We start from the raw sequence: 10,204 nt of genomic DNA, 5'->3' as shown, positions 1-10,204 counted from the left end.
CTTTGGCAGACTAGGGTTAAAGGTAAAAGACTTCCATTCACTAAACTCTAGGGTCTTTCTCTAATGTGAACTTTCTGGTGATTAATGAGGTTAGAGCTCTGGCTAAAAGACTTCCCATATTCTACATCCATAAGGTCTTTCTCCAGTGTGACCTCTTCAATGCTTAATGAGGTTAGAACTGTCACTGAAGGCTCTGACACTCGCTACACTCATAAGGCCTTTCTCCAGTGTGAATTCTCCAGTGCTGAAACAGTGTCAAGCTATGGCTAAATGATTTCCCACATTGCTCACAATCATAAGGCTTTGCCCCAGTGTGAACTCTATAGTGTGAAATGAGGTAAGATTTGCAGCTAAAGGACCGTCCATATGGCCTTTCTCCAGTGTGAACTTTCTGATGTTTAAAGAGGTTGAACAAGCTGGTACACATTCATCACATGAGATCTTAAACAAGTGTGAACGCTGTGGTGTTGGAACAGGTGGCTGAAGGAAATAAAGAATTTCCCATTCACTGCACTCATAAGGCCTTTCTTCAGTGTGAACTCCTTGCTGTATAATGATGTGAGAGCTCTGGCTAAAATATTTCCGACATTCAATGCATTCATAAAGCTTTGTTCTAGTAAGAATTCTCTGGTGAGTTATGAGGTCAGACTTATAGCTAAAGATTTTCCCACATTCACTGCAATCATATGGCTTTTAACCAGGAGGAACTTTCTGATGCATAATGATTGCTAAATAATTTTCTACATTCATCACACTCATGAGGTCTTACTCCAGTGTGAACTTTCTGGCATTGAAAGAGGCCAGAGCTTTGTCTAAAAGATTTTCCACATTCCCCCCACACACAAGGCTTTTCTCTAGTGTGAACTCTCAAATACTCCCTGAAGATAAAGTACTTTTACTGCACCTGTAAGATTTTTCCCTCGTGAGGACTCTCTGGTGCTGAACAAGTATGTGTTTGGGGCTCCAAGCTTTCACGCTCTCCAGTCAGTGACTTTTTACAGTGTGGAAGGCCACCGCACACTCTCCTCTGCTGTTTGGCTTCTCCCTGGTGTGAGGGGCCTGTTGCTGAAGATGTCCTGAGCTGCCCAGGAAGTCCTTCCCGACCTCCTTAAAGGTAAAAGATTTCCCTGACGCTTGGAATTTGCAGCTCTTCAAAAACAAGGCTCTGTTCGTGCTGCTTTTGCAGTGTTTCTTGCCAACATGCCACCTGTGCTGCTGATACAGGTTTTCCACGAGATGAAATCGATTTCCACAGGCCCCACACGTGTGCAGTTTCTGCCTGTGCTGTATTTCCTGGTGTTCAACCAAGTGCAAACTGTCTCTCGACATGGGCCCACACACCTCACACAGGTGTGCCTTCTGGGGAAACAGACCTGCTTTGAGGGTCCTGTCCTGTGGCATGACAAAGCAGAAACGCTCCGCTCAGATGCTTCCTTATCCTCGCTACACACCGACGACCGGAAAGAAAGACATGCTGGTGAAGTGCATGTTGACTCCGGTGAGAAGGGGTAACCTGTAGAAAAGTGTGTGTGGGACAAACCCAGGAGCAATCAGTGAGATTGTTCTGAGGACTAAAGACGTGGGGACAGGTTGAGAATGGTCTACTTAGCAGAATTGGTCCTCTAAAGATCACAGATCAGAGGCAGACTCAGGAGGCTAAATACACTGCCACTGTGAGACAGAAAGGGTCTATAAGTCCTTGCTCTGGGGAAAACTCTCAGGAGACCTGGGCGTTTGCTGACATGGGTGTGTTATGTAGAACACTGAGTTTAGGCTCTGAGTTTAGGCTCAGGAAAATGCAACCGCGACAGAGTGGCTGGTGTTCAGTGACTTAAAAATTACGTGTGTGAGAGCCTCTGGGGTGAGGCCCCGCCCCGCAGACCCCAGCCCGCCGCAGGCGTGCAGCCCGTAGGCCCCAGGCTGGCCTGCTGCGCCCCCACCCCAGAGCGCCGAGCTCCGTGCGAGCTGCGGGTGTGGCCCGGCCGCAGCCTCCCACCCGGCCCCGCCCAGACGGGACCAGACCAGTGAGCGCCCGGCCCGGCCCCGCTCTCTGGAGCCCGACTGTCCCCCTTGCCCCAGCTTCCCCTAGGCCAGCTGTGCTCCGACATCGGATCGCCTCTCTTGCCTTGGGTACCTGCCCCTCCTCTGCTGGGGCTTTGCTGACTGGCGTCATCCTCCAGGTCTGGTTCACATAGCAACGTGCAGGACAGCGGTGGTCAGGGCCCTCCAGGAGAACTGGGTGGAGGTGGCCACGGGGTCCCCTCTCCGCAGGGCCAGCTCCGTCGTGACGGCCTCTCCCGGATCTCTGAGAGGACGTCCTGCCTCACGGCCGCCGGGCTCTGTACTGTGAATCTTCCCGGCCCAGGCGGCTGGCTGCACCGCAGAGCCCACAGCTCCTCCCAGCCTGAAGCCGACCTATCTTTTAATAAGCTATTCAGACAGAGTAGCCTGACTGCATGACTTTAACTCTTGGGACAAAACAGTCGTTTACACCCGCGCACACACACCGGTGTGGTGTAGAATACGCACTATTTCCGGCCCAGTTTGGTGGGGGTGGGTGCCGGGGTGGAGCGTTGGTTTGGAATCCGGAGGGAGACCCCGACAGAACACGTGTCCGCGCCGGCGCTCCCGGGTGTGCGCAGGCTCCCCGCAGAGCGCAGGCCGCGAGCTGGGCGCTGCCTGAGCCCCACCCTCTCCCTGCCCAGGTCGCAGGCAGGGGCTTCGGGAACAGGGGTGCCAGAGCAGGGGAGGAAGGTGGCGGTCGGACCTGGCCCGGTGGCAGGAGCGGCAGATGCCCGCCGAGGCCCCTCAGTTTTTAGAGGAGGCCCCTCAGTTCGGGCCACTGACCTGGGTCCCACGTGCGGGACTGCGGAGGGAGCGTTCTCAGAGGCGCTTTGAACGGAACCGAGCCTGGCTTCCCGAGGGGCCTTTTGTGCCATTTGCAGAACACTGTGCCGACCCCGCGCTGCCCTGTACATTCTCCCGGTGGCGCCTGGTCCCTGATCAGCGGTGGGAGTTTTGTAGATTGTACAGAAATCAGCACACTATTTTCTTGCAGCTTTCAGATTTTGTTAATCTGGATTAGACAGCAGATGTAAAGTGTTTTAGCAAAATGGAAAATTATGTGTGCAGTTATTAAGATGGGATTCCCAGAGCTGTGGGGCCTGGACCCAAGACCAACAGAGCCCCCAGCTCACACTGCCAGTCTGGGAGAGCTGCAGTCATGAGACTCCAACCCAGGAGGGCACAGAGGTGGGACTGCTCCCAGTGGGCCTGGAGGGCAGAAACTGAACCACTGAGGAGCATTCTTAAGGCTTAAAGTTCAAACAAACTTGCCCCAGTAAGTTTTGGACTTATCTGGTACCTATCACTCCTTTCTTCCTTCCCTTTAGAATGGGAATTGCTTCCTTCTGACATGGGAATGTCTATCCCATGCCTGTCCCATTATTATATTCTGGAAGCATACAACCTGTTCGGTTATACAGATTCTCAGCCGGAGACAAATCTGTTGAAGGATAAGCTGTATTTCAAGTCTCACTCACATCTGATTTAAATGATACTTAGATGAGACTTTGGAATTTAGAGTTGATGCTAGAACTAGCTAAGATTTGCGGGCAGAGATTGACTCTGAGTATGGGGTAGGTTTGAGGGCCTTATCGAGGGGGTTACAAGTGCCAAGTTCTCCGGCATCACATCATGGTATATGGATCACTGAGCCTTATCAAGCAGATTCCATTCCTCCAAAGAGAAGCACATGGCCACATCCTCAGAGGTCACATTACCCTGCCAAGATGGTGACAGAAGCATCACAGAACAGTCCACTTCAGAGCCACAGTCTCTTCCCCCACACGTCTATTCCATGCCCAACCTCCGCGCAAACTCCCTAACTCAGGGTTCTGAGAAACTAGACCTTGACACCACTGATGCCTTGTGCCTTCATGCGCCCGTGAATCACTGGATCCAGACATCCACAAGAGGAAGGTGGAAAAACATACAGGTGAACCTTGGATAACACAGGTTTGAACTGCAAGCGTCCACTCATGCTTGAATTTTTTTCAGTAAATAAATACTACTTCATGAGCTGTGTACAGGTTGGTTGAGTCAGCAGATATGGAGCTACAGACACAGAGGGTTGGAAAGTAAATTTCATGTGGATTTTAGAGTGTGCAGAGGGTTGGTGCTCCTAACCTCTCGTCGTTCAAGGGTCAACTGTGTATCTAAGCCATGCGCTGGCATAGAAGGATCCAGCTGCTCATTTTACCCTCATATTACCAAGGGCTCAATACCAGATCCTAGAGCCATAAGGTACACTCTCTAAGGATGCACCACTCTTTCCAGTGCATATCCCTCACTTCTCTAGATTCCACAGCCGCATGCCATGGCTACCACCACCTGAGGGTTCACACCGTAGGCACGTCCCTGGTCTCCCCATGTTACTTGTACCTTAATTGGCATCTCTTCACTCCACTGTTGCGGGTGGAATTCCCAGTGTATAGTTATGGAGACAGCCAAATACGTGACACTGAACATATGACACAGATAGACGTTTATAAATCACATAGATGCAGAGCCTAAGAAAGGAGGACACACCACACCACACAAGACCACATGGAGGTTGTATTTCAGAAAGAGTAGGCTTCCCCTGTGGCTCAGCTGGTAAAGAATCCACCTGCAATGCAGGAGACCTGGGTTTAATCCTTGGGTTGGGAAGATCCCCCGGAGAAGGGAACAGCTACCAACTCCAGTATTCTGCCCTGGAGAATCCCAGGGACAGTATAGTCCAAGAGGTCTTGAACAGTCAGACACGACTGACTGACTTTCACTTTCACTAACTAAGTTAGTTTACAAATAATCTGACCCCCAGTTTGATAGAACAGAAAAGAGTAAACCGCCACGGACTGCGGAACGTAAGCTTTGTAGTGTCAAGAGAAGTGTTCCTTGGTTTCGATGGGAGGATGTGATAGGCTTTTTGCAAAATTCCATGGATTGGTAGGAACTGAAACCTGCTACAAAGAGAGAAACAGGAACTGCTCTCGTCTTCTTGATTAAAAAAGAAAAAAAGAGGGGGAGTATCTGGCTAGGAGAGCTTACCTGTAGGAACAGAGTGGGGAGGACAACTTGTATTCAGGATATCTGAGCCATTGTATTTTTCACCCCCCACGTTAAGGTTACCCATAACGGGCCTATGTGCCAATCTAGCAGACGACACCCACACCATGCTGTACACAGTTCGCCATGATTTGATATCACACCAGACATCCCATGTCTTCCACTAGCAGTCGCAGCCCCAAAACTGTCTATGAAGCTCTCCCCGCCTGGCTCTGTTCCCTGCCTCAGACTCAGTCACACAGAACCTCGTGTGGGTCTCAGACACACATGGCTCTCCTCCGCTTCTGTGTTTCACTTGCTGCCCCCTTGTAGAACATTCCTCTGTCCACCTCTCCCTCACTCAAGTCACAGCCCACAGGTGGCCTGCCCCAGAGAACACGTGGTTCAGTGTCACGCCCCAGGGCGGGAATGGGACACCTTCTACTGTGTTGGTTCCACAAGCAGCCCCGGAAAGGTGGAGAACGTGATGAGTCTATGGCCGGGGGTTGGACGCGTTCGTGTGTCCGTGTACTCCTGCACGGCCCTGAGGTGTCTGGCAGCCCTTTAACCTCTGACCCTCAATGCTCACTTCGCCTTTTATCAGGTGTCCCTCTGCCTGTCACCCTCCCCCAGTTGCCACAATGCTCTCAGAAACAGGTGCCCACCTGAAACTGCAACAGGACGCCCTGCGGCTCCTGGGCACGGAAGCCTTTCTCCATCCCCAGCTTCTTGTCTGTCGGTCAAGGGATACACACAACGATATCTTGATTTCCACTGCAGAACTAAAACAACCAACAAATAGAAAACGCTAAGCACTTGAGGAAGCATTCTTCTGAGACGATGAGGAAGCATTCTTCTGAGACGATCAGGAAGCCGACGAGGCCAGATTGAAGAAACGCAGGCCCAGCACACACGCCCTGGTCCTAACTGCCCCCTTGAACCCAGTAACTCCCCACTGACAGCCCGGGGGTTGGGACGCACTGTTTCAGGGCACGTCCCACTGCGTCTCCCTGCGCCGGGCAAAGCAGTACAGACAGTTCTCTCTGCTTCACGGAGAAGTCGAGCGCGAGATCCCATCCCGCACTTGCGCACAGACGCTGCGCTTTCGGCCTCACGCCTACGACACCTACGGCCACCCACTGCCGCCTCCCCGCGCCCCACCCCGCCCTGGATCCCGGGCCGGGCTGCGGCCCCGCGCTCCGGGCTTCAGTGTCTGGTGGGGCGAGGGCGGCGCGGGTCCGCGGGACGTGCGTTTACCTGAGACGGCCCGGCAGCGCCGGCTGCCATCGGAGTTCGTGAAGGGCGGAGCAGGGGGGGACTCGGTGCGGCCATCCCCATCCCGGGCCTGGCGAGGGGGACGCCGGGCCACGTGGGAGCCTCAGATCCGCCTCGGTGCAGTGGGGACAGCGCGTCTTCTCAGACCAGAACGTCCCTCACGTCTGTCCAAAGCCTTAGGCACCGGTGCCCAAACAGACCTAAGGCAGTTATAACGTCAGCCACGAGAGGGAAATCAGAAGTCCCGTCCTTGCGAATTGGTCCTAAGACCCTTGCTCCTTGGAAGGAAAGCTATGACCAACCTAGACAGCTTATTAAAAAGCAGAAACATTACTTTGCCAACAAAGGTCCATCTAGTCAAGGCTATGGTTTTTCCAGTGATCACGTATGGATGTGAGAGTTGGACTGTAAAGAAAGCTGAGCGCCGAAGAATTGATGCTTTTGAACTGTGGTGTTGGAGAAGACTCTTGAGAGTCCCTTGGACTGCGAGGAGATCCAACCAGTCCATTCTGAAGGAGATCAGTCCTGAATATTCACTAGAAGGACTGATGCTGAAGTGAAACTCCAATACTTTGACCACCTGATGAGAAGAGCTGACTCATTTGAAAAGACCCTGATGCTGGGAAAGATTGAAGGCAGGAGGAGAAGGGGATGACAGAGGATGAGATGGCTGGATGGCATCACTGACTCAATGGACGTGAGTTTGAGTAAACTCTGGGAGTTGGCAATGGACAGGGAGGCCTGGTGTGCTGCAGTCCATGGGGTCGCAAAGGGTAGAAACACGACTGAGCGACTGAACCGAACTGAACTGAATCATCCTCCAGTAAAGGAGGCAAAGCTCTCCTGGGAAATGGTGCCTTTGGGTTTCCAGGCAGAGGCGGGACTTCCACTCCTTCTTAAAGAGGTTGTACTCAGATTACTGGAGCGTCCTGTCAGCAACCAAAACTCTTAGGTGTTTGGCGACCTATTAGTTTGGACTCCAGGAAGTTCAGCATGCTCTCAGAGGCTAAACAGATTCAGATTCTCGCAGAAGCTATAGATATAACGCACCTGTCCTCCGTAGAATCACAAAAGGTGTGTCCACTAGTAGAGAAGACTCATAAATATCATGTGCAATTCAAGCATCAAAATTATAAAAATTCAACCATGTTTTGAAATTCAAGAAATTATCTTTAACAATCATATGACAATGATCATAAATTGACAAAAGTAATTTATGTAAATTTGGAGTAATTGCTCTGCAAGAAATTGAGACATAAATCTAGAGTAAAAAAATGCCAATTACTAACTGGCAATTGCTATCTACCTCTACAAGGATTAACTCGTGTGCTCTGCAGCTGCTGACTTTCAACATCTCCCAGAAAGGAGTTCAAGGTGGAGAGCAGAAATGAGGCACTCTGCTCGGGGAAAATTAGCAGGATAGGTCTTCAGATAGACGTTTTCAGGAGCCAGTTTTATGAGCCCAGTTCTTATATCTCCTCATATCTAGAAAAGCACCAAAACCCTTCATTGTGACGACTGTTCCCTGTGACTAGTACTAACCTTGATGAGACTAGCAGAAAACTTTTGCAAAAAATATGCCTGATTGCATGTACTCCCCCTTCACCAGAAGTACATATGTACTGACTCTCCCCTCTGCCTCTCTGGAGCAGTTTCGCAGCGCTCTCTGAAATGCTGTCTCCCAGGTTACAGTCCTCGTTTTGCCCCAAATAAAACTTGATACACAACTTCCACGTTGTGCATGTTTTTTAAGTCAACAGAAACAAACACCGGACGTTGGTATAGAGACGTAAAATTTGTCACAAACGTAACAGAACGGGACTCCCCTGGTGGTACAGTAGTTAAGAATTCTCTTGCCGATGCAGGGAACCCAGGTTTGATACCTGTTCAGGGAAGATTTCACTTGCTGAGGAGCACCTGGGCCTCTGTGCCACCACTACTGAGAAGCCCACGCACCTAGAACCCATGCTCCACAAGAGGCCACAGCGATGAGAAGCCTACACACTGCAACAGAGAATAGCCCTTGCTCAGTGCAGTTACAGAAAGCCTGTGCGCAGTAATGAAGACCCAGTCCAGTAAAAAATAAATTAATTTTTTAGAAAGACCTACATTATTAAAGAATGTAACAGGACAGATTATGGAGAACATTTAAAGGCATGTGTATATTTTGATCCTGGATTTATGGGTAGAGCGACACCAGATAGCAGTGAGAAATGTAAGCTTTTAAATACGGTCTGCATGCCGCAACAAAGACCAAAGATCCCACATGCTGCAGCCAAGACCTGGAGCAGCCAAATAAATAAAACTAAATATTAAAAAGGAAAAGAGTTCTAAAAAAATAAAAAAGGGTCAAACTTGAATCAGAGGGGCATCGGTAAATGGCAGAGTAGGAAATTATAGGTCCTTGTTTCCCCTAAAAACTCTAACAACATCACGCTGGTCAAAATAGTTTTTCAAGTACTGTAGAAACCAGTGAAGGATCTGCAGAAACTAAGCAAGCACCCTAACGAAAAAAATCCCACAAATCAAAATGATAAATTGGGGGGATGTCCCAGAAGTCCAATGCTAAGACTTCGCACTTCCAGTGCAGGGGGCAGAGGTTTGATCTCTGTAAGGGAACTAAGATGTCACATGCCATGAGTCCAAAAAACTAACGGGAAAAAAGATAAGCTTGAGGGCATTTTCAACGGCTCCAGGCCCTCCTCCCAGGCACAGCAGAGTGAGGTGGAGGCTGCCGTATTCTCAGTCCTACTGTGGGGAAGGAAGGAGAAGCGTGGCACTTAACTGCAGCATTCCGGCTTGTCCGAAGGCTGGCCAGCAGTCTGGTTTCTGCATCGCTTGCCTCAGTGCTAATGACAATGGTGGCGATAGTCTGAAAGTCAGGATGGAGGCCAGTAAGACCCCTGGTAGACTCCAAACCTCGGGAGAGCAGCAGGGAGACTGCAGTCCTGCCACGTCTGGGGATAAAAAGACTAGGGCAGAGGAACGCAATAGAATGTTTAATGCCCTGAGAAAAATCAGGTGTGGGGGAGTGAGACTTTAGGGAAATTAAGATATTTAACGCAGCATACTGTGTACGGCAGTATGGGGGGAAAACACTCATACCCACACACCAGGGAAGATGCATGTCCAGAAAAAATCTGAGAAAGCCTGAAGCCTTCACAGCGGGTTGATTAGCAAAGGTCTTTCCCTGCATGGGTTGTGGCTTCCCAGATAGCCCTAGTGGTAAAGAGCCTGCCTGCCAGTGCAGGAGACGTAAGAGATGCGGTTCAATCCCTGGATCGGGAAGGATCTCCAGGGAAGATCCCCTGGAGAAAGAAACGGCCACCCACTCTAGCCTGGAGAATTCCATAAACAGAGGAGTGGTGGGCTAAAGAATAAAGTCCATAAAGACTTGGAGAGATGGTTTAATGTAATGGTTAAGAGTGACAGTCCCATCACCTTGGCCTAATCCCAAGACTGACATCCGTCATATTCGAAGACCCACACTCAATGGCAGGTGTGTACACGCAGCTGCGTACACCAGGGAGCAGGATTTCCAGGGGCCGTCTCGGACTTCTGCCTGCCACCCTGGTTTTTGCTAAGACATGTCTGCCTGAGACAATTTATGCTCTTCTCGTATCCTTGATACCTGATAAAGAGTAGTCCAGGGATTTCCCTGGTAGTTGAGTCCTCAACACTCGTTGCAGTGGCCCAACTTAAATGCATATATCTGAGTCACTTTGCTGTGCAGCAGAAATTAGTGTAATATTGTAAATCCAATATAACTCTTGCGTCTTGAGTATTGGCCTTTGCAGCAGTGAGCAGCTGAACTTGGGTTTGGTACCAGCCTTGTCCAGTT

This window comes from Bos mutus, chromosome 18, assembly GCF_027580195.1.
Source record: "Bos mutus isolate GX-2022 chromosome 18, NWIPB_WYAK_1.1, whole genome shotgun sequence".
In the NCBI taxonomy this organism is placed as follows: domain Eukaryota; kingdom Metazoa; phylum Chordata; class Mammalia; order Artiodactyla; family Bovidae; genus Bos; species Bos mutus.
Note: the sequence above shows the minus strand (reverse complement) of the source record.